Genomic DNA, 24,911 nt, shown 5'->3' on the forward strand with positions numbered 1-24,911 from the left:
GAAGCATTTTTTTGCTAGAAGCACGCATATCTCAGGATAGGCCCATTAAAAATAAATACAACAGAATAAAAGATTGCAAATAAAATGTATATTTCAATTCAGTAGCATATCACATCAAATACATTACATCATCCACCAACTCCATGCATTAAGTTTCAACGTCTAACAAGGGCACATCAAAATAATTTTACATGTACACAGCAGAATACTTCTACAAGTGCAAGCGCACGAAAAAAGGACCCAACAAGTGCACAATCGCACATAAAGAGAGTTCCATGAAGATTGGATGAGAACCACAAGTTTCTACTCATCCTCTTCCTCTTCACAATATGCTCTTGCCATTACCGCGTGCAAGAAGAAAATGATGGTAAGGCTTTCAGACCAAGGAAACTAGTAAAATTGCACGGACGATAACCAATGATAAAATAGTAGAAAATTGTTTTCTTACTTAGAAAATGGTGGAAATATGATGTAGGGTCATCATGTGCTTGTGACTGCTTTTTTTGACTCCACACTGATGAAACCTGAATGCTACTACTATAACTATCTTCTCTCATAAGCTAAAAAAAAGGTGGTTACATTTCCTTTTTCTTATGCAACGTCCAGGTCAGGATATATCATATTGGAGTCATGATATGTGCGGTTGTTTTTCAGGCTCATTGTAGGATGACCACTGGAAATGGGCTTCACAAGTGTAGAGGTCAAAATTAGAAGTTTCAATTGCTAAAAAAAGCCTGCCCAGCACTAGATATGTACCTCCTGGAGAAAGGGGGCCGATTCCTTTAGTGGATTTTCCTAGTGAATCAGTAACTTTTAATTAGAGGCTATAATAAGACATACGGATATTCTATGTGCATAAAAAACATGGCACAACATGCAGACATTCCTATTGTACATCATCATATGCATATCCAATAGAATACCATAAATAAACCTATGCACAAGCGTAACTGGACAATGCGGAGCACGACAAAACCAGCAACGTCGTGTCCTACCAAAAAATTGCACAGATAAATACAAATACCTTCATATAAGGATGCTCGGGTTCCTCCGTTGATCCATCATCAAAATTCTCTGCCGGCAAAGGCACCGACGCTGAAAACATTGTAGGGGCCGGTGAGATCTTAGATGGCAGACCAGCGTGCGAAACAAAACAAAACAGTTCATTTTGCGCACTCAGATCCAACTGTGTCATCACCTTCTCCTATCCCACATGCAGGCTCATCATAACTCGTTTGAATTGCCCGAAGCCCAACATTGCAGTTGTGCCGCATTTCAACTCACAATTTAGGAGGATTATATGTTTAGTTTTGCACAAATGTTGAGCAAGAATTATGCAGGTAAAACCAGATTTGGCTGCATTAAAATAGGCAAGGATTATCCGCTCACCATCAGGCTACCATCAGTTTAATACTTTCAGCTCAAGCATATGCTTGGCCAATAAAAATCTATCCATATGTTTAGCTATCTTAATGAATTAGTTAGAATAATTGCATGAAAATTCAAGCAGGGATTAAATCCATCAACTGTTCTACATTTTTTTGAAAACTCCAAAAAATTGAATAATGGGGTGTGTCGGCAACTGGTTGCACAAAATCCAATCTCTTCGAACTAAGGGCCTCTTTGGAAAGCAAGAATTTCACAGGAACCATTTTATTCGCCATGGGAACAGGGCAAATACCCTGTATTCCGGACAGGGCTTACTTTGTGTAACTCTCTCACAAGCTAGACATCATTTTAGTTCTATTCAGTGTTCACCAAGCCGCTAAGTACTAATCAGATGGACAAAGAGCATCTCCAACCGGGCTGGTGCATTACAAAGACAAGACTGGCATCACCCCATTATACATGCCATTAGGACACTGGTTCTCTAGCAGTTAGAGCAGATGAGAAATAAACCATAGTACCCGAAATATAGCAAGTTTACTACCATAGAATGCAAGCCATCGGAACTTTGTAACCAGTGATAATAATAAGGTAACAAGAGAATGATTTCCTGCTACAGACATGCATGCATCTACAGTTACGGTAGGAGCATCATTCTATCAAGTATAGGATGACAACTAATTATTCAATTATCAGGGGAATCTTGTTAAATTGTGTCTCAAGGAAATTCAGTGCAAGCATCAAATCGATGCGGACAATATGAACATGCATGCACTGCACCTGTGTGCACCTATCTGTTCTAAAACATTCACAAATATGAAGCCTCTTGTGCTTTAACAACTAAAACCAGTACAGGATTGAGCTATCAAGAAACAGTTCAATCCTATATATAGCAACTTCTGTGGCATTTGAGCCCTATAGCAAGGAAAAGGGGAAACCTAGCATAACAATTCTGTGAGAGGCGTTTTTGGTGACCGTAAGAAAACATAGGCCAATAATTAATATTCTTGCATGAGGCATGTTTGGTAACAATAAAACGACAAAGCAGCATAACAATTCTGTGAGAGGCGTTTTTGGTGACAGTAAGAAAACAAAAGGAGTAAAACATGTCGTAAGTAAAGACCTGAAAGGCAATTAAATTTCACAAAAGTATCAGGTTGGTTTACAATAGACGTTAGTGTGAAAGAGGTACTTCCACACCATCTACGACAAACGTTAGTTTGAAAGAGGTACTTCCACACCATCTACAACAAACGTTAGCACCAACCAGATGGTAATGTCGTATATGTAGCGAGCAATCAACGTTAGGATAATTGTTGATTGCTCGCTGCATATACCACATTACCATCTGGCTGGTGCTACAAAAACAAACAAGTTACAACTTGAATGAACTATCACATTTTCAGGTTATACACGATTACTCCTATATTGAGGGTGGGTTAAACTGAAAAAACTGTAGACTGGCAGCCAATAGTCTGAAAACCCACTGACACTTATTCAAACTTTTCAACCAGCTCGATCTCTCACAACCTCCAGATTCTTGAGGACAAAGATTTTAAACCGTATATCACTTTTGGTCGAGAAGTGGTAATGGCCTTTAAATCTTCAAGCTTTGTCACATACTAAAAATAACAAAAAAGACGACCAGAAGAAAAATATGGCCGAATTGAGTATCGTTGCATTTTACCATATCCATCAAAGTAGGAAGTTAAAACACTAGAGGAGACTGTAGCACATGCCACCATGACAAGGAAAGCATCCACTCCTATTTTCTGTAAGGCAGATGCATGCCACCATGAAAGAAGGTAACCTAAAACATATGAATAAAAGTCCCATAACACCAAAAGATACTAATTTGTTTCACGGGCCTGCTTCTCCCTCCATCTCCCCTCTTTCCCCCTCCCTCCACACTGAGATTTTAGCAGGAAGCTCGGCACCGAAGGAAAAGGAGCAGAAAATCGAATGAATGTGATTTTTTTAGTCGACTGTAAAATAACAAACATGTCAAAACTAACCCGAATTTGCAACTTCCGTGAATATTGACAGGCTGGGTCAGGGTCCAGTGGCTCAGTGCCCACCAACGTAATGTTTCCAAGCACCCACATAAGAAAACTAGCTATTATACAATCATTCATCATTATCCTTAAGCACAATGGAATAGGAGTTCTTACCTTATTAAAATAAGGAACCTCCACTAAGAAAGGGAATGGTTGATTAAGCACCCTCCAACAAAATTTCACTCTTACCCTATTTCCATGAGAAATTAATTAATTGAGTTAGTTCATCCAAAACAGTGGAGTTCCAAGGAATAAAGAAGGAACAATTCATCTAAAACAGAGAAGAAACATTAGTACCTTTGGCTAGAACAAAGAAGATACTCTAACATGATTCCTCATCCGCAGACTTGAGCTCATCTTCTTCTTCTGTATGAGCTCCATCTGCGCCTGAATTGATTCCGTGGCAGGGTGCCAAACTCAGCATCACCCCCTTCTCCTGCACCGCTCCCAAAAACAAAGAACCCTAACCCTAGAAATTCAGAAATTCATGGAGGAGAAGAAGGAAATAAGAGGAGGAAGGAGATCTCACCAGTGAGAAGAACAACAGCCATGGAGAGGGACACTGGAGAAGGCTGTTGTCCCTGGAGAGATCGGGCAGGACCATTGCACCGCCCACGCCGCCTCCGGGTCACCACCGCATGACAGAAGATAGGGGAGTAGCCTGCACCTCTAGGTCGTCCCTCCAGCGCCGTAGCTGCCGCCGCCTTCGCAATATCTAGAGCGGAGGAGATGGGTGGACATAGGAACACCGTGGAGCCACCTCCGATCATCGTGCGTTATCCGTCCTCATCGGAAGGTAGCGGATCACGCCCATGGAGTGGACCATGGAGAGGATCACGCCCAGATCTCGTAGTTCGTCACCATGGACGGAGAGAAAGAGGAGTACTCCAGACCATGGTGCGGTGGACTGCTCCTTTTTTTCTTTCCTCCTTTTCTTTAGATGGATGGATGGATCGGTTTATGGTGGGATTGCTGGGAAAGGATGGTAGGATGTTTTCCATGTCGTCAATCCGTGGCACAAATTATTCCACCGATGAAAATTAAGCATATGAAATTCTGTGTTTTTATTTTGAGAATTAAGCATAGTTTTTAAGAAAACGTTATACAACAACCGACGGATAATCTCGGTTGGATCCGCCCCTCGGTTTATAGGGAATTAATGAGTCGGGGACGGGACAAGCGGGGGGTGCACGAAGATCGGTCGATGGTTGTTTTGCAACTTGTTTGTTGTTTCAAAAATTAATGTGTCGGGGAGGCAATCGAGCCACGTCAGGAGTTAGATCGGACGGCTCGCGCACGAAGATCCGAAGATTGTGGGAAATATTGAGGGAAATATGATACATTACAATGAGCTAAAATATAAAATATAAAGATTGGATTGTGAGCCTTGTCAACACCAATATATACAAGACACGTAGGCAAAATTGTTGAGTTGTCTGCCTAGTAACCTCTATTTAAGCCTATTACCTTCTTGATATTGTCATGGAGGACCTATAATGCGGACATAAATAGAGCTACACATGCCAGTGACCATTTTATGCAATGGGATTATGACCTTCCTGATAGAGATGGTCAAAACTTTCTAGGGTTTGGACCCTCTTAGACACCTCATGACCATTTTGTATATTTTCGTCATAGATCTATGACCAATAAAACAGCCGTCATTATTTTTTGTCATAAATGAGCTTATTTCTTGTAGTGACATACTCAGGCTGTCCATGGATAACGTTGTACAATTCGAAAGGATTGCGGTTATAAATATGCAAATACATGCATATTTATAGATATCGCCCTTTTGAACGGGAGACGCACACTGGTCACGCATACTCATGATTGAAGAAACCTATATCTAGCAAGTTTGATCAACACAAGGACCGAAACAGAGCAAATTAAGGGGGTAGGAGGAGAAGTCATTTGTGCTCACCAACAAACGTAGGGGCGTAGCTCGTCCAACGCACGTGGCGGTCGTCGAACAACTGCACATTGAAATTCACATGATCAACACAAATATGATGTTTTTATAATTAACATAATCGGAAAATATGTGGCCTAACTAATATTTTCAAAACTATGACCCCTGTCGGCTTAGTGGCGTCAATGGTCGGTGGTGTCGGGTGTCGGTGGCGTCGATGGTCGGTGGTGTCTGGTGTCGGTGGCGTCGGGGGTCGGGGGTTAGTGGTGTTGGTGGTCGGGGGTCAGTTTCGTCGGGGGTCGAGGGTCACTGGCGTCGGGGGTTGGGGTCTTTTCGGTCAACAAGAGGCCGAAGAGGTGTCGAGGTCGGGGTTGGGGGTCAGTGGCGTTGGGGGTCAGGGGTAGGAGGTCGGGGGTCGAGGGTCAGTGGCGTCGGGAGTCGAGGGTCAGTGGCGTCGGGAGTCGAGGGTCAGTGGAGTCAGGCGTCGGGGGTCGGGGGTCGAGGGTTAGTGGCGTCTGGAGTCGAGGGTCAGTGGCGTTGGGCGACGGGAGTCGGGGGTTAGTGGAGTCGGTGGTCGGGAGTCAGGGGTCGGGGGTCGAGGGTCAGTGGCATCGGTGGTAGGGGGCGAGTGTCGGGGGTTAGTGGCGTCGGGCGCCGGGGGTCGGGGGCCGGGGTCCTCTTCTTTCTTCTTCTCCTCTCTCCTCTTTTTCTTCTTCTTCTTCTTCTTCTTCTTGATCATCGGGGCCGGGGTCGGGGGCCGGGGGTCGGGCGCCGGGTGTCGAGGTCGGGGTTGGGGGTCAGTGGCGTCGGGGGTCAGGGGTAGGAGGTCTTTTTTCTCCTCCCCCTCTTCCTCCTCCTCCTCCTCCTCCTCTTCTTCTTCTTCTTCTTCTTTCTTTCATCTTTCTCCTCCTCTCCTCTTTCTTCTTCTTCTTCTTCTTCTTCTTCTTCTTCTTTTTTCTTCTAGTTTATTATTCTCTTATTTTCTTCTAAGTTTTTTTCTATCTATTTTTTTCTTTTCTATCTACTTTTTCTACCTAATAAACTAACTATCTAATTTAACATAAAAAAACAGAAAAAAACTAAACCTAGCACTAAACTACATATTCTTCTTCTACGTTTTCTACTTTTTCTTTTTATTATTTGGACATTCTAGCCAAAAATAAGAAGAAAAAACAGGAAAAAAACAAAAAAATATGAAAAACAGTACTAACCGGAGGGGAGGGCGCCGGGGTCGCTGGCACAGGGGAGGTGAGGCTGGGGCGGCGACCAGGAAGGACGTGGGAGGGGGGCGGCGGTCGGGAGGGTGGTGGGAGGGGAGGGGCGGCCGGGAGGGAGGTGGGATGAAGGCGGCGGCCGGGAGGGAGGTGGTAGGGGTGCGGCGATCGGGAGGGAGGTGGGATGGGGGCGGTCGGGAGGGAGTTGGGAGGGGGCGGCGGTCGGGAGGGAGGTGGGAGGGGGGCGGTGGCCGGGAATGAGGCGGCGCGGGTGGCTGGGGAGGGGAGCTACCGCGGCGACGGGTGGGCAGAGGACGGCGCGCGGGCGAGAAAGAGCGGCGGTAGGCGGGGGAAGGAGTGGGTGCGGGGTGGGAGCCGTTAGAGGCGCCGGAGCCGTTAGGGCCATGCCCCCTTTGCTCTCTGCAAAGGGAGGGTGGCGGACGACAAAACGGTGGGGTTGGTGGGGGTGGGCTTTCAGCCATTTGGGGGGAGCTTTGCCGTCTGCCCACCCTTTGCCGTCCGCATAGGGCTCCTTTGCCGTCCGTCAGCGGACAACAAAAAGGTGGCCGATGGAAAATTAAACCTTTGCCATCAGCCACCTCTTTGTCGTCAGCACTGTGACAGCTGACGGCAAAGAGTACCATTGCCATGCGTCAGCAGACGACAAAGGTAAGGCAAACGAAAAAATTCTGAATTCCAGTAGTGATTAATGTAGCAAAACGCACCGAAGGGTGTGACGAAAGTTCTCTTGAGCTCATCAGCTGGATTTAGCTTGATCTGCCTGTAGAGGCATCACTGCATGTAGCGCTAGAACATGGCGTCGACATTTTTCAGCCCGAACGTCATCGTAATGTAGCAAAACGCATCGAAGGGTCTGACGAAAGTTGTCTTTAGCCGATTCGCTGGATTTAGCTTGATCTGGTGGTAGCGCGAATAGGCGTCTAGGAAGGACAACAGCTCGCAGCCGGCCGTCGAGTCGATCACTTTATCGATACGAGGCAGAGCAAACAGACCCTTGGGCCATGCCTTGTTTAGGCTTGTGTAGTTGATACACATGCCTGAGGCCAGTCTCGGTGGAAGACTTCCATGATGAAGCCGGCTGCTAGCAGCCGAGCAACCTCTTCACAAATGGTTTTCCGCTTCTCCTCTGAGAAGCAGCACAGGGGTTGCCGGACCGACTTTGCTTTCAGCCGGACGTGGAGGAAGTTCTCGGCAAACTTCCTCGGGACCCGTGGCATGTCCTTTGGAGACCATGTAAAGATATCCCAATTCGCATGGAGGAAGTCGATGAGCTCGCTTTCCTATTTGCTGCTGAGGCCGGCCACCACCAAGACGTACTTGCCTGTGGGGTTAGCCGGGTCCAGAGGGACCCTCTAGGTGTCCTTGCCGATGGCCGGCTCGAACTAGGATTCAGCAGGCGGCTGCTTCAGCCGGGGCTCGGGCAAGGCCGCTGGCTCGTGTGCAAGGGCCACTAGCCGGTCGATTTGTCGCTGCTCCTCGGCGATGATGAGTGACTCGGCCAGCTTGGATCCTGCCAGAGCGCACTTGGATGACTTCTTGTAATTCCTAGTGATTGTTATGATTTCGTGCGGGTCTAGCAGCTTCATCTTCAGGTAGGCGCAATGCGGGACTACCATGAATTTAGCCAGGGCAGGCCGGCCCAAGATATCCTGGTAGGAGCTGGTGAGGTTGAAGACCTCGAACCAGATCGGCTCACAGCGGAAGTTCTTCGGCGAGCCAAACAACACGCCCAGCTAGACCCTACCAATCGGCGAGCAAGAGTGATCAGGGACAATGTCCTGGAACACCGCCCAAGTTGGCTTGAGCTTGGACTCCACGATGACGAGCTTTCGCATGGTGTTGTGGTAGAGGATGTTGATGCCGCTACCGCCATCAATGAATACACGCGTGTTGGTGCACTGAAGACTCGGATCCCTAGTGTCCCAGACTTGTGCACGGGCGCAAAGAGCCCCTGACGGTAGGGCCAGCAGGATCCAGACAAGATGCACCCCCAAGATTACCATGGCCCCGACAAGCCTGCCTTGCCGGGAAGATAACCAAGGCTACGCCCGTTTAGTGGGTGTGATGAACTCACCAGGCACAAGGCCTCGGCAAACCTACCTTGCTGGGATGACAACCGAAGCCCCCGTCAAGCTTCCTTTTCGGGAGGTAGACCCAAGGCCCTAGCAAGCTCCCTTGCCGGGATGACGGGCTGGGCACTAGAGGGCAAATGGCCTAGCCATAGTGCCACCACCCCCCAAGTTCCAGCGCATTCCGCATGCGCCAGCGCAGGGGTCCAGGTGTCGAAACGCATGGACACGTGTCTTCACCAGCACATTGCTGACAAGGACAAGATGTGCATTTAATGCACCTGACAGCAGTAGATGGATAAGCACCGCACTAGGTTCACTGTAACTTCTCGTGAACCTACCACCAAGCACTGTAGGTGACCCCTTTGCCTCTTCACAAGGGGGTTAGACGCTTTGAACATTGGCCAGAAGACAGTTATCATCAATCACTATAACGAAGAACAGAACGCTTAATACGATCACACAAGCAGGACGTAGAGTTTTACGCGTAATTGGCCCGAACCTATGTAAAAAGGCTTGTCGGGCGTTGATCGTTAGCTCTGCTCTTGACGTCATCTTTCCCCACCCTACGATCACAAGGGTTTCACATTGATTCCCATAGGTGTCGACCTAGTATCATCGACATCTTTGGCGCGCCAGGTAGGGGGTGTGGAGTTGTGCGTGAATCAGAGCAAACTCAGCACCGGCTCCATCGAAGTTTGGGCGCTACGCCGCACTCCCCGGAAACGGGGTACCACGGCGGTCTCCCTGTTCTGCTATGGCTTCCCAAGGCCTGTGCGAGCACGTTGCTACACGCGCGTGTGGCAGGGAGGTGGAAGGTCCAAGAGCAGCATCGTTAGGCCGATGCGTCGCTTGGGGGGCCAATGCGCAGCTGCCGAGGGCGTGCCTGGGCACTTCACAAAGGCCCCAGCGCATACTCCAGAGGACGCACCTCCATGGAGGAATGCATAGTCGTTGAGGATGTAACACACGGTCCCGAAGCCCTGGCACGCGCTCGAGTGCGAGTGTTGTGCCCCTGGGAGCATCGCATCGTCACCCAAAGACGCGCTCGGGGGCTCCGCAAGCACAGCCTAGCAAGAGAAAAGCAAAGGGGGTACACCCTGGCCGGCTTTTCCTCCAAATGACGGTCAAGGACCGTCGACAAGAAGAATTTGCTAGAGGAAAAGGCCGCCGGGAGCGGTGGTTCCCTGCTTGCCGAGGGCTCCGACGCCCTGGAAAAAGACTCAAACGCCCTGCAACCACGGCGTGAGCACATGAGTTTTTAAGCTTAAAGATTCAGATCTGAAGTAGATAGATTCTTTGCTTTTTCCCTTCGAAAGTTTCCAGTCTTTGTGTGTGGAGTTTGCGCGTACTGGGACCTTCCCAAAGTTTGGTGCACCTTGTCTTTGTTTCAAAGTCGTTCAAACGACCTGAGTGGCCACAGAGCGCCTTTAAACAGTTGCGAACCTGATCAACAGAGCAAGCGGCTACGTAGCACCCGATTTCGTCTCAAGCTACACTTGGCGATTTCCATGGTTGCTCTGAATGCGGCAAGGAGCCTTGCCGGTAGTTGCCGGCAAGATCCCAGATTATGCAAAAACGAATCAAACAAGGAACGGAGTTGGAGAAGGGGAAAATAGTCATTGCATTCCTCCGAATGGATACATTTGGCTTTGCTTACAAGGCGTCGTTATCCTAACCTAAAGACTTTGTCTTTTGACGAGGATCTACCTACACGGAGGAGCGAAGTTCAAAAAGACAAAAAGTGGGCCGGCCTACTGCCCAACCCAGGCTGGCCCCTCCTGGACTAGAATTGCGAAGTGGAGAGCAACGCCGGAAGTAGTGAAGGGGCCGGGTCCAATGGTCGCACCGTCTCGAAGACAAGGCATTTATACGGGCCCTGGCAAGGAGGGGTAGAGGCGTGAGCGGGCGCCGGCGACAGGGACGACAGTCAGTCGGGGCTTGGGGGATTGTACTCCGACATGACCCCCCGGGCTCCCAACCTGCGAGGAGGGCCACTGCTGTCCCCCTCGTCACCGTCTCTCAAAGTAGAGCTCTCAATGCCGCTCGAGCGACCTTCGCACCAGTCGAGAAGCACACGTTGGAGGCCCTAAAGCAACATGGAGGGCCGCCATAGGAGCAAGCCCCAGGGAAGGCGGAGGCATGGTAGTAGTGCTCCGCCTCCGCGGCCTCGATCTTTGCAGCGACCGCGGCCCCTCGCCCTTCCTCTGCCACGGGCGTTCGGGATGGCTTCCGCTACAGCACCCCCAGAAGCTGTGGCATGATCCGAACGAGATCCCCTCGCCGCCCTGGCGGCCGACGGTGGATGACCTTGTCCCCTAACCATGGTTAGGGATGAGCGCCACCTACAGATAGGAGAAGATTCTGAAGGCCAAGATCGAGGAATTGGTGGATTCAGAGGGAGTTGGGTGAGCAAAACCCCTCGCAAACCCTCCCAATTTATAGGACGGGCGCGAGGGCTAGCCTCCCTTGCTCCAGAAGCCACCACCCCTTGCGCCCAATAGCTCGAGCTCACGAGCAAACAGAGAACCTCCCTGATGCGCCAGTACATGCACGGGCGGGCCCAACCACTACTACGCCTTTCAAGGCCTCGTCTGCCACATGTCCATCCATAATTGTGCATGCCACGTGCGTGGCAGAGGCATTTTAGGAGACGAAGAGGCCACTCTACGCATGACCTCCCACTTCGCGCATCCAATGCGCGTCGTGGGGACAGGAAACAAACAACAAATCCAGCCACGAAGGCCCGTGCACCTGTTTGGGCCTTGCACAACAACGCTCCGCGCGTGTGTGTGGACCAGGCCCGGGGGCTACTTCCGGTGCACTAAAGACTGGGGTCCCTAGTGCCCCAGACTTGTGCACAGGCACAAAGATCCTGTGATGGTAGGGCATGGCAGGATCCAGACAAGATGCACCCCCAAGATTACCAAGGTCCCCGAAACCCACCATGCCGGGAAGATAATCAAGGCACACCCATTTAGTGTGCGTGATGAACTCACCAGGCACAAGGCCTCGGTGAACCTCCCTTGCCTGGACGACAACCGCTTGGCGGGACGAAGACCCAAGGCCCCAACAAGCTCCCCAGCAACCGCCCTTGCCTCAGTGCCACCGCCCCCCAAGTTCCAGCACATTGCGCATGTGCCAGCGCAGGGGTGCAGGTGTCGAAACGCCTGGACATGTGTCTTCACCAGCACATTGCGGACAAGGACAAGACGTGTATTTAATGCACCTGACAGCGGTAGATGGAAAAGCACCTCTCTAGGTTGAGTGTAACTTCTCGTGAACCTACCACTGAGCACTGTAGGTGACCCCTTTGCCTAAAAAAGGAGGCCCTTAGCTCATTCACAAGTGGTTAGACTCTTTAAACATTGCCTAGAATATGGTTATCATCAATCATTGTAACGAACAACAGAACGCTTAATATGATCACACAAGTAGGACGCAGGTTTTACACGTAAGTGGCTCGAACCTGGGTAAAAAGGCTTGTCGCGCGTTGATCGTTAGCTCTACTCTTGACGTCATCTTTACCCGCCCTACGATCACAAGAGTTTCATGTTGATTCCCATAGGTGTCGACCTAGCATCGCCGACACTGCGTGAAGAGACACACGCTTTGCTGGGAGACGAAGGTGGGATCCAGCACCAACGCGTAGCCGCCTGGCGTCGTCATCACAGCGGTATGGTCCTCGCGGCCCCACGTGATCGACTTGTCTGACCAGTGCATGCACTGGGGGACCGGTGGGACGATGGCATTGGCTTCCAGCGCGGGCTTGCCCTGGTTGTGCTTGTCGTCAGGCTTGCTGGTGAAGAGGTCATAGGTGGCATCCTATTGAGGGTATACGTCGTGGGCCCACTGGCTCCCAGAGCTGAAGGCGGCAGTGGCGGTGCAAGCGGCATGACCTCGCCACGTGCGATCTTGGTGAACCAACTGCACTGCCGAGCGGTGTGCGTTGCCGGCTTGGCCCCGTTGTGGAACTTGCAGGGGCCGTCGAGCATGGACTAGAAGGTATACTTGGCCTACTACGCCTTCTTGCCTTCGTTGGTGCGCTGGCGCCGGATGGGGCCTTGGTCGTCTGCCATGTGGCCATCCTCGATGGCCACGACCTATTGGGCGTCGTGGCGGGCGTCCGGTTGGTCGGTCTTGCGCTTTCCCTGATCCAGCTGGGTCGGTCGGCTGCCTGGGCGGCAGCCGACTTGGACATGGTCGGCTTGCCGGCCGTGTCGACGAGTACGAGGAGCCTCATGGAAGACTCGGCCACGGCGTACTGGTCGACGACGACCATCAACTACGCAAGAGTGGTAGGTTCCCGGCGCATAAGCTTGTGCTTGAGGAAGGTGCCGTCTCGATAGCCGTCAATGAAGTACTCGATCACCTGCACTTCATGGACGACCTCGCAGGAGTTGTGGAGCTCGGTCCACCGCGTGAGGTAGTCGCGGAGCGGCTCGGCCGGGCCCTGTACGCACAGGGCAAGCTGCCCGGTCCGACCAGGGCGCTTGTACGTGCCGTTGAAGTTGCACACAAATGCCTTGTGGAAGTCCATCTAGTCATTCACGCTGCCAGCCGGCAAGCTGTTAAGCCAGGTCCGGGTAGAGCCGAGCAACATGAGGGGTGCATAGAATACGACTACGCGCTTGTTGCCACCGGTGATACCGACAGCGGTGGTGTAGTCGGTCAACCAATCCTCAGGCTTGGTAGAGCCATTGTACTTAGGGGTGTAGCGCACCAAGGTGAAGCCTTCGGGAAAAGGATCCATGAGGATGCACGGCCCGAAGGACGACGGGTCAGCAATGCCTTCCTCCTTGGCAGCATGGGATTTTGCCAGGCACTCGAGGCGGAAACGTGCATCCTTTTCTTAAAGCTGGTGTGCGCCGATGCGCTCGTACGCTGGCATGCGAGGTGCCACCGACCGGTCGACCACAGAGGAGCTGCGGTCCCGTCGGTTGTGGCTGCCCGCCTGTAGGCGGTCTTGACGAGGATGTGTGTAGGCAGGGCGAAGATGCCTGGTTTGTCTCCCGCCAGCCGGCTACGGGCTGGCCGGCATCATTGTAGGTCCTTGAGTGGGAGCCGGCCGGGTCACGGGACGACTGGGCCTGCTACGTGTTGGCGGCCTCTATGAGGACGCGGATGCGCTCCTGCTGCGCGTCGCGGGCCGGACCATCGAGCCCCTCCAGATCAATGGTGGTGGCTTGCGCAACTCGCATGTTCTTGACTGGGGTATCATAGACGTGGCAGTCGCTGGGAAGCTCCTTGCCGACTGCGCCTCCTCGGTGCCGCACACGCTCTAGTCTGCTGGGTCCGGGGGCAGCAGACGTGAGACCATGCGCCACATTGAACTCGCGCCGAGTGGCCTCGAACTCATGCTAAGTATACTCTAGCGCTATCGCCTCGCGCATCAGCTGCAGGCGGTGAGCGTCGAGCTCTTGGGTGGCGACCGCAGGGTCGGCCACTCGAGGGATGGGGTTGCGAAGCGTGTCCATCACCGTGTGAATCGTGGTCCGATACCCGGACGCACTGCCATGTGAGGTGACGCTTAGCACTGCCACATGGTCGCACAACTCGTCGATGTTGCGGGAGAGTTTGCTATCGCGAGCCGGTGGCAGTTCATCTCAGCTGAGCACCTCGGTCGGATATCTGTCGGTGACGACCACGACGTAGACGCTGTGTGCGCCAAAGGAAATGATGGAGCCATCGACGGGGAAGTCTACATCCTCTGGACAGCGGGCGTTGTCGTTGACGCAGTCGAGCATGCCGTCGCACACGACCAAGCCGTGCGCCACGCGCTCACCGGAAGTGGTGAAGAGTCCAACCCAGGACGTCACTCAAGTCGGCCTCGCTGTCGGTCCCATGGTGGGCACCAACAATTTTGGTATTTCCAGGACAAATGACATGGGGTAGCTTAACTCGTGGTTTGGGGCCGATAGGCACTGATGGCGTCTAGGAACGTGTGTAGGTGCAATACACATGACACCGATTTACACAGGTTCAAGGCCTCCGATGAGGTAAAACCCCTAGTCCTGCATTTGTGACTATATGAGAATCATAGTACAAAGGTGCTCCTTTAGCTATTCGCGAGGAGGGAGACGGAGCCCTGGATGCCACTCTCGCTGCCTCAGTGGTGTGGGGTGTGTGTCTCTCTCTATTTATGTATTCAGCCTCGATGTGAACCTCGAGGTGAATGTGAGAGTGCCCCTCTCGGTGGCTGAGATGAGGCTTTATATTGTAACCAGAGAGGAAAAGCGGTGAAGGGTAGGACAGGAGGTGGGGGCCAGCTGCTAGCCTCTTGGTCCGTCTGTGTGGCCCACCCACTATTGAATCTTCTCGCGGGGCTCGCCGGTGGTGTGCATCAGTGGCCGGCGCGACGAGTCATCATGGCGCAGGCGAAGGGGGACGAATGTGGCTATAGAACCATCTCTCTCGATCAGTGTCGGCAGGGACGGAGGCCGTGTAACCTCGCTGACCCTCCCATCATCATGCCGCAGCAGGGCCGAGTGTGTCAGCGCGTACTTGTGCCATGATAGCCTGTGATCATTCGTGTGGACTTGTCTTCGTACGATAGTTCAAACTGATGGGACGGGAGCCGGCCATCCGGCAGGTGGCAGGTCAGCCGGCGTGCCAGACCCCGCCAGTCGATGAGGCATGCGTTGGATAAGTGGGTAGGCTATCGCTAGCCGGCCGGGGATGTATGGGCTAAAGGGAGCGGCTATCTCCAGCCGGCCAAGCACTTGTTGGCTGAATGGGCAGGCTATCGTGACCCGGCCGGACTTGTGTCAGCCGAATGGGCAGGCTATCGTGACCCGGCCGGACTTGTGTCAGCCAAATGGGCAGGCTATCACCCGCCAGCCTGGGGGGCAGGCGGCCCTGAATGTCTTGGAGATGGCTAATCTCCACTCTTGGTATACCCAGGGGTAATATCACCGTCACCATCAGCCTATGTGCACAGGCCGGACTCCTGGGATACTTCGAGCAGCCGATGAAATATACAAGAATGATTCCACATGACTTGGTGATCAAGACAAGGACTCCTCTACACCAACGTAGCCAACTAGGACTCTTGTTATCCTACGCCTATGGTGCATTATATAAACCGAGGTCGGGCTAGTCAATAGACAATCTCATATTCATATGATCATTACTCATAGGGTTTAGACCACAACATACGATCTTGAGGTAGATCAACTATATACTCGATACTTAATCATCAATATAAACAAGAGAAGGGTCTAGGGTTTTACCTCCATCAAGAGGGCCCGAACCTTGGTAAACATTATCTCCTTCTCTCCTGCAACCCATCGATCGAAGGTCCACAATTCGCTACTCCCTTCCCCAGATCCGTCGGTTTTCACACCGAAAACTGGGAAATGCATCAAAATCTCTCAAAGCCATTCTTCTACGACGCATGATGTGTCTAATGTTGTGATTTCTCCTTTCATAGTCGATGTCTTTAAGATTGTCTGCTTGCAAGACTTCCACGAAACAGCACCACCACCAAGTGTGAACACATACCCACTTGTGGTTTTCATTTCATCAACATCAGATATCCAATTCGGATCACTATACCCTTCGAGTACCATCAAGTACCAAGAATAGTGAATTCCGTAGTTCGCAGTACCTTGCAAATAATGCATGACTCTCTCAATAGCATGCCAATGCACATATTCTGGGTTGGAAACAATCGTGCCTTCAAAGTTTCGAATCCGCACGCAAGGACCGTATGGTGTTGCAGAAGGTTTGCAGTCAGATATCAAAAATGACTCAAAATCTAATCAGGATAGTGGATTCCAAAAGTGTAATCCCACTATCATTATCTCGCGACAGCTTGATATTCAAGATAACATCATCCAGAGCTAGGTCTTTCATCTAAAATTATGATATAGAAAATTCTTGACCTCCTTAATGACTCTGAGGTGGGTCCTAGATGTCAGTGTGTCATTGATATAAAGACAAAGTAGAACACCTTCGCCCCCACCATGGCGATGGCATACACATTTGCTAGCTTCTTTAATAACAAAACCATCCTATGTCAAAGTTGTATTAAACATATCTTGCCATTGCGTAGGTGTGTGTTTCATGCCACACAAATATTGCAATAACTTTCACACCTTTCTTTCCTTACCATTTACTACAAAGCCATCTGGCTGTTGCATGTAAATTTCCTTGTCTAACGCCCTGTTAAGGAAACTCGTCTTAACGTTGATAACCAACAAGTATAGGGGATCGTGATAGTCTTCGTGCGCAGTATTTCACCATAATTTATTGATTCGACACAAGGGAAACCAACGAATATTTATTGGCCTTGACAATTAAGTTGTCAATTCAACCACACCTGGTATATCCCTCTGCAGCAAGGATTTAGTAGCACAACAAATGACAATAGTAAGAGTAACAATGAAAGTAGCAATTTTGGTAACAGTAGTAATAGTAGAAATTGAGTAGTAGGTGTGACAGTAGCACAAATAGTAGTTGATGACTCACAAGTAAAGGGGGTCAATCGTAGTCCTTTCAAGAAGTAAGAGTCTCGAACCCAACGAGGAGCAGAAGGAAATGACAAACGGTTTTCAGCAAGGTGATTCCTGCAAGCACTGAAATAGCGGTAACAAGTTGTTTGATAGCAAGATAGTTGTGACAAGTAACGAGTAGCAATAGTAAAAATAGGTGCAGCAAGGTAGCCCAGTAGTTTTTTGGCAAAGGACAGTCCAGAATGGTTTCTTATAATAGGCAAAGCGTTCTTGAGGGCACACGGGAGTTTCATCCAGTCGCTTTCGTCATGTCCGGTTGATTCGCGTTCGGTACTTTGATAATTTGATATGTGGGTGGACCGTTGCTTGGGTACTAATCTTAATTGAACAATCCTCCCACTTATGATTAACCCTCCCGCAAGCATCCACAACTACGAAAAAAAGTATTAAGAATAAATTCTAACCATAGCATTAAACATAGGGATCCAAATCAGCCCCTAATGGAATAGCGCATAAACTAGAGTTTAAGTTTCTATCACTCTTGCAACCCATCATCTAATAACTACTCCACAATGCATTTCCTTAGGCCGAAAGATGGCGATGTGTTATGTAGTCGACGTTCACATAACACCACTAAGGGGATCACAACATTCATATCATCAAAATATCGAACGAATATCAACTTCACATGACTACTTGCAACATGACTTCTCCCGTGGCCTCAAGAACAAAGGTAACTACTCACAAGTGATAAACATGCTCATGATCATAGAGGTGTTAAATATCATATTGGATCTGAACATATGTTCTTCCACCAAATAAACCACAAAGCATTAACTACTAAATGTAATCAACACTACTAGTCACCCCCACCCCACGTGCCAATCTGAGGTTCCGATACAAGATTGAGCAAAAGAGATGAACTAGGGTTTTGAGAGGAGATGGTGAGGTTGAAGATGTTGATGAAGATTCGCCTCCCCAAGATGAGAGGGTTGTTGGTGATGATGATGGCCTCGATTTCCCCCTCCGGGAGGGATGTTCCTCCGACGGAATCGCTCCGTCGGAGGGCAAAAGTGATCTTGCCTAGGTTCCGCCTCGAGGTGGCGGCGCTTCATCCCAAAAGTACTCTCTCTTTTTTCCAAGTGAAAAGAGAATATATACCATCAGATGGTCGACATTAATGGGTTGGGTGGCCCGCTACCCACCAGGCTACACTAGGGGGGCTCGCACGCCCTGGTCCTTAGTGGGCACTTGGCAGCCCCCCTCTGGTACTTCTTTCCTCCAATATTTGATATTTTTCCATGAAAAATCCTCCTGAAATTTCAGCCCATTTGGAGATGCATAGAATAGGTATCTCTGATGTAGCTTTCTCAATTCTAGGATTCCATGAGTCGACATTCTCCCTACTGGTGTAAACCTTGCATATTATGAGATAAATTGCATTATAGTTACTCCATAAAGTGGTATAATGCATAAAAACACTATAAATAATACTAGCAAAACATGATGTAAAATGGGTGTATCAATTCCCCAAAGCTTAGACCCTGCTTGTCGTCTAGCGAAAGCCGATAATGCAAATGATGACCACATGGTTTGATGTGTCGATAAAAACAAAATACGGACATATTAACATCATGCTCATTATTATAACAAGAACAAAACTTTATAAAATACTTCATCAAAACATTTTCATCATATAACTCTCATCATAAAACTTCTCATAAACAAGTAACAATTCATCACATCATCGAAGTATGAAGCATAAACTAACAAACTATGTTTTCATTTACCATAAAGTGGTACTTCTCCCGATTCAAGACAAGGTTAGTTTGCTCGCATCTCTGTAAAACCCGATCAAGGTTGCTCAACCAATCATCAAAAGAAGTTCCATAAACAAAAAAATCATCCATGAAAACCTCAACAATCTTTTCACAAAAATCAGACAATATAGCAGTCATACATCTTTGAAAGGTAGCAGGTACATTGCATAATCCAAAAGGCATACATCTATAAGCATAGGTTCCAAAAGGGAAAGTAAAGTGGTTTTCTCTTGATCAGGTTCTGACACACGTATTTGAGAAAAACCATAATAACAATATAGAAATGTTTAATTTTCCAAAATCAATTACCATGATAAAAGAGGGACGTACATCCTTGCTATCCCAGGTTGTCGTACTGTTACCCAACATATATCAAAGAAGAAGAAGAAGAAACTCCAAATAGAACAATCATCACGCTCATGTCAAAGTATCGCTTTACGTGTACCTGCAACTGTTGTTGTAGTAATCTGTGAGCCACAGGGACTCAACAATCTCATTTCCAAAGGTATCAGACTAGCAAAGCCTAATGGGTGAGGTATGGTTAAGTGGTGAGGCTGCAGGTTTCCTTAGGATGAATCTCGTCCTCGAGATTTGGTTGCTCAGGGAACAAGTATGGATATGCGGATCTCAAGAAATGTTCTCTCTCCCATGTAGCTTCTTCCTCAGTATGGTGTTCCCATAGTACCTTATAAAACTTAAGCACCTTACTCCTGGTAGTTCATTCCATCTCATCCAAGATTCTGACTGGTTTCTCCTCATAGGTCAGATCCTTAGCCAATTCTAGCTCACTCATATCTGCCTGCTTAATTGGAGGTGCAATAAACCTTCTTAGCTGTGAGATATGAAAGACATCATGCACATCTGACAATTCGGGCGGTAGCTCTAACTGATAGGCGACTCTGCCTCTTCTTGCGATCACTGGAAAGGGACCGATATATCTCGGTGCGAGCTTGACCTGTGTGCGAAACCTTCTCACTCCTTTCATGGTGGTTACTCGGAGATAGGCATATTCTCCTGGTTCAAAGGTCACTTCTCGGTGCTTTGGATCATAGTAGCTTTTCTGGTGGGACTTTGCTGCCTGAAGGCGTTCCTGAATATCCTTGACCTGTTTCTCGACCTCTAGCATCAAGTCGGTTCCAAAGATGCGATTGTCTCCTGTTTGTGACCAATTCATCGGGGTTCGTCACTTTCTGCCATACAATGCCTCAAAGGGTGACATCGTCAGGCTTGTCTGATAGCTGTTGATGTAGGAAAATTCTGCATAGGGTAGGCTATCTTCCCATTTGGGCCCATGGGTTAGGGCACAGACCGAAGCATGTCCTCTAGTATTTGATTCACTCTTTCTGTTTGTCCATCCGTCTGAGGGTCGTATGCGGCGCTGTGTTTTAGCATGGTTCCCAAGGCTTGGTGTAGTCGTAGCCAGAATGCTGAGGTGAATAGAGAGCCTCTTTCTAAGGTGATTGACTTGGGTACCCCATGTAGGTTTACTATCAGGGACATGTATAACTATGCCAGTTAGTTGGCGTTCAAGGTAGTCTTTACCGGAATAAAGTGGGCTACCTTAGTGAGCATATCCACAATGACCCAGATAGCATCATTGCCTCTTGTTGACTTGGGTAGTCCGACAATGAAGTCCATGGATATGTCGTCCCACTTCCATTGGGGAATCGGTAAAGGTTGTAGTAACCCTGCGGGCTTTTGGTCTTCTGCCTTAACCTTGTTGCATATATCACAACAGGCGACATAATATGCTATATCCTTTCGCATCCGTGACCACCAAAATATCTTTCTCAGATCTTGGTACATCTTCATACCTTCTGGATGAATAGAATATGCAGAATCATGCGCTTCTGTGAGTATTTGCTATCTCAGGCTGTTTTGGTCGGGGACGCATATCCCTTTTTCGAACCATAGGATGCCTTGGTCATCTACTCAGAAGGATTTGTCCTTCCCTTTTGGCAATGACTCTTTGATCTTCTTGATTACTTTGTTTGAGCCTTGAGCTTTCTTGATTTCTTCTATGAGGGTGGGGGTAATTTCCAAGGTCTCTGGGTAATTGGACCACATAGTATCATGTTGAGACTAATGAATTCTTCTTGTAGTCTCGGATGCATACTTCCCAATAATGGATTTACCATGATTGGCTTTCGACTAAGAGCGTCTGCAACCACATTGATTTTTCCCGGATAATAGTTGATCCCAAGGTCATAGTCCTTGACTAGTTCAAGCCATCGTCGTTGCCTGAGATTTAGATCGGGCTGGGTGAAAATATACTTAAGACTTTTGTGGTCCGTATATATCTCACACCATTGACCAATGAGGTAATGCCTCCAAATTTTCAATACATGAACCACGACTGCTAGTTCCATGTCATGACTGGGGTAGTTCTCTTCATGCGGTCGTAGCTGTCGGGATGCGTATGCTACAACCTTCCCTTCCAGCATCAGCACATAGCCAATTCCTCATCGGGAAGCATCACAATAAATGTCACAACTCTTGTGAATATCCGGAAGGATTAAAACAGGTGTAGTCGTTAGTCTAGTTTTTAATTCCAGGAAACTGCTTTGGCATGTTGTCGTCCATATGAATCTCTGTTTTTTCTTGAGAAATTCCATCAATGGTTTGGTTATTTGGAGAAGCCTTCTATGAATCGTCGGTAGTAGCCTGCCAACTTCTGTCACCGAGACTGGTGTTTTCTAGTTTAGCACTAATGTTACCTTACTAGGGTCGACGACCACACCTTGTTCTGACCGGATGTGTCCCAAAAATCCCACATCCTTTAGTCAGAACTCGCATTTACTGAACTTAGCATATAGTTGATGGGATCTCAATCTTTCCAAGACAACACGGAGGTGACGCTTGTGATCCTCTTCATCCTTAGAATATATCAGGATATCATCGATGAACACTACCACGAATTTGTCCAGGAAATCCATGAAGACCTTGTTCATCATGCTCATGAAATAGGATGGAGCATTTGTCAGTCCAAATGACATTACCGTAAACTCATACAGGACATATCGGCTGGTGAACGCTCTCTTAGGTATATCTTCTTTTCTGATTTTTAGCTGATGATACCTAGTCCTGAGGTCAATTTTGGAGAATACTCGTGCTCTAATCAACTGGTCGAACAGGTCATCGATGCATGCTAGTGGGTACTTGTTTTTAATAGTGGCCTCATTTAGCTGACGATAGTCTATGCACATTCGCAAACTTCCATCCTTCTTTTTGACAAACAGTACTGGTGATCCCCATGGTGACATGCTTGGGCGGATGTATCCTTTTTGCAGTAATTTGTCCAACTGTTTCTTTACCTCTGCCAATTCCGGTCCTGGCATACGATAGTATTTCTTGTAAATTGGGGCAGTATCGGGAACTAGTTCGATTCCGAACTCCAACTCCCGGTCAGGTGGCATTCCTGGCAATTCCTCGGGGAACACATCTGGAAATTAACATACCATCGGAATCAAGTTCATATCCGTGACATCTGCTTTGTATGCCATTCCGTTCCTTGTCTTCATGTTGTTGGCGACAAACTGGACGGTTTGACCGGCCGGATTAACCAGCGTCACAGTACTGGTGGCACAATTGATGCACACTTGATGGGCTGTCAACCAGTTCATCCCCAGTATTACATCTAATCCCGAGGATTCGATGGCAATTAGTGTAGCTGGAAAGGTAGCTCCTTGTATCCGTATTTCCAGATCCCGGTATACGAGATTTGTTCTCAGCATGGAGCCAGGGGATTGTACCACCATGATTTTATCCAACAACGAAGGGGAAAATTGGTGTATGGCGGAAAAACTCCTCGAAATAAATGAGTGGGAAGCCCCGGAATCAAATAAAACTATTGCTGGTATGTTGTTAACAGAGAACATACCGATAACGACTTTTGGAGCTTCGCATGCTTCTTCGGCAAAGATATGGTAGACGCGTCCTTGATTAAACTTAGGGTTAGGGCGGCGTCCAATAGTGTTGACCTGCGGTTTGATGTCGGAGGATGGTTTTCCGCTATTGGTGGTGCACTACTTTGCATAGTGTCCACTTTGGCCGCAAGTGAAACATGTGTTGTTGCGGCGACAATCCTCTAGCACTAGTTGTTTGCCGAAGGCCTTGTTGTGGCTTACTCTCTTGTTAGTGTTGTTACTGTTGTTCCAAGTGGACTTGTAGACAGTGGTGTTTGGTTGTCAGGTACGTGGCTTTTGTGCAATCTTCTCCTTGTTGTCCTTCTTGGTTTCAAACTTCCTCTTGCGGTCATCATATCCGGTCTTAAGCTCTCGCTCGGCTATGAAGGCTTTGTTTACCAGCGTCTGGAAGTCTGGAAAGTCCAACATACAAAGCTGACAACGGAGGGCATGGTTTAGACCGCCTAGGAAGCGGTCAATCTTCCTTTCCTCAGTGGATAGATCATGAGTCGAGTATCGTGCCAGATTGTTAAACTTGTTCAGATACTCGGCTGTAGTCATGCCTCCTTGTGTAAGAGCAACAAATTCTCTTTGCTTCACCTTCATAATAACCGTAGGGATATGATATTTGCGGAATGCTTCCTTGAATCTTTCCCATATAATCTCTTCTCCACAGGGCCATGTTACCTTAGTATTATCCAACCATATGGGTGCTGACCCTTGTAGGTAGTGAGTGGTAAAAGGAACCTTGTCTGCTTCCTCACAACGGGCTATGTCAAGCTTCTTCTCCATAGTCCTTAACCAGTCGTCGGCTTCAATTGGATCCGCAGCTTGGCCGAAATTGAGGGGCTTAGTACGCTGAAAATATGACAACTTGGATCGTGCCCCGTTGTGGTTATTCTGGCCTACCATAGCTTCCATGCTTCTCAGGAATTCCATGAGGTCCTGATTCCTCTTTTCCTCAAACATCCTCATGATCTGCTCAGTACTTGCTGCCTGGGGTGGTGGAGGTGGTAGGTCTTGTGGTGGTTGACCTGCCTGTGTGGCGGATCGACGGATAGGGGTTCCATCGCTGCCTTGACTACAACTTCCTTTCTTCCTAAATTATTGTTCCCATTGCAAAGTACCGAATCGATGAGCAACATCCATAAGGGAAAAGCATGGTCATAAAACACCAAAGAAATTCTCATGTAAAGGCGAATAAGCAAATATCATAATTATACAATGCGAATTAACATCACTCCTGGCAAGCTGGGGGAACATATCATGACTAGGCTGCTCACACGGCAGTTGACATATGCAAAGATGCATGCTCAACAACTCCAACCTCGGCTCTAGTGGTGCGGATGGCACGAACACTAGAAGATCTCTGACTCCTTGTCGTCTGATCCTGAGTCAGAGTCTGAATTGATGATGTTGACCTCAATATCCAGAGCAAAGGCTACACGGCGACGCTGGCGAGACGGTCCTGCTTTCGAAGGAGCACGATGCCTCAGCATCGGGGCAAAAGAAGTGGCAAGAAGTGAGGCCCACTCAGAATGAGTCTCACGCGACTGCTAGATGAAGTGCCTGGCGGTGCTGAAGAACTAACCGGGATCTCAAATCCAGGTGGTGGTCGAACTGATGGTGCATCTGAGGGTGGGACAGAAGATTGGGGTGGGGGTGGCACTGCAGTTGCAATGACAAGTGCCGCCCAAAGATGGGATAGCTTCTCAGCCAGGGTCTCGATTGTACAATAGCTGGCGCTCACATAGCGAGACAGCACAACAGTCGCACGGTCACATGCCGGGTCTACAGGAGAAAAAATGACTCGCCCTATCAAAGGGAACAAGGTGGGGTAGTGGAAGAAACCTGGATGAGTGTGCATCTCCACCTCGTGGTAGCGCAAGTCGGTGAGAGCCTCCTCCGCGGCAAAGTGGATTGCCATCTCTGGAGTAGAAGTCGTTTCGCCCTTAGTAGAGCGAGAATAGATGCCAATATCCGAGCTGACAACCAGGTAACCCTGAGCATGGAACTCGTACACGGACTCGGCAAGCTGCTCCCGAAACACGTGGTACACTGGTTCCTCGCA

At 48.8% G+C, this 24,911-nt stretch overlaps 1 long non-coding RNA gene across 1 annotated transcript; it reads right to left on the bottom strand.

Annotated features, from left to right (window-relative positions):
* Positions 1 to 756: 756 nt before the first annotated feature.
* On the bottom strand, positions 757 to 2,720 carry LOC123439736. Its single transcript, XR_006630143.1, has 2 exons — positions 1,025 to 2,720; positions 757 to 795 (listed from the first exon to the last, which is right to left on the bottom strand). It is a non-coding gene; the product is annotated as an uncharacterized LOC123439736 (long non-coding RNA).
* Between the last annotated feature and the right edge of the window lie 22,191 nt (positions 2,721 to 24,911).

Source organism: Hordeum vulgare, chromosome 3H (assembly GCF_904849725.1).
Source record: "Hordeum vulgare subsp. vulgare chromosome 3H, MorexV3_pseudomolecules_assembly, whole genome shotgun sequence".
Lineage (NCBI taxonomy): Eukaryota > Viridiplantae > Streptophyta > Magnoliopsida > Poales > Poaceae > Hordeum > Hordeum vulgare.